Here is a 697-nt window from a genome sequence, read left to right as displayed (position 1 = left end):
TGTGGCTGACTCTCAGAGTAGTCTTCCTGTGTGGGGTTGGGCAGCTGGCCAGGCTCAGGGTCTGCAGGCTGAAGACGGATTATCAGTAAGTATAAGGAGTCCATGTGCCTAGCACCAAAATGACTGTGCCATGGGACTGTGTCTCAGTGGTAGTCAGCTTACCTAGCATGCTAGAGGTCATGGTTTCAATCCCAAATACTACAAAATGGCTGTGCTACCCATCATCCAATACCGTAGCCCTGGCTGGTTTGCCTCACTCCACCCCTATCTCCAGGAAGGACCAGCAGGTTGGAAATGTCATTTTATTTGAATTTGATTCTTGAGGGAGGGATTTCTACAGCAATTGGAGGGGCCTTCCACAGGCAACTGGCCCAGCCAGCACTCCTGCCCAGGGTCTGATTCTGGCCTTTGGAGAACAGAGCTTGTCTTCTCAAAGCACAGCCCCACCTGCCTGCACTCTATAGAGGGGTCCCACCACCACCTCCATGTGAACAATGGACAGACCCTCCCATCCCAGGGAATGAAGGGAGGTTGCCCATCTCAGTCTAGACAGTAGACAGAGGCACAGGGGGCCAGATCATAAAGGTTTCTCTGGAGGTGGCCTTTGCTGGGTCTCCTAGCTGGGTGGGACATCTCTGCTGCCACGGACCATCCAGAAACAGTCAGGGTGTACCTGGCCCTGCACAGCCTCACACAT

The sequence above is a fragment of the Nannospalax galili genome, unplaced genomic scaffold (genome assembly GCF_000622305.1).
Source record: "Nannospalax galili isolate Female #2095 unplaced genomic scaffold, S.galili_v1.0 scaffold806, whole genome shotgun sequence".
Lineage (NCBI taxonomy): Eukaryota > Metazoa > Chordata > Mammalia > Rodentia > Spalacidae > Nannospalax > Nannospalax galili.
This window is presented reverse-complemented; position numbering follows the sequence as displayed.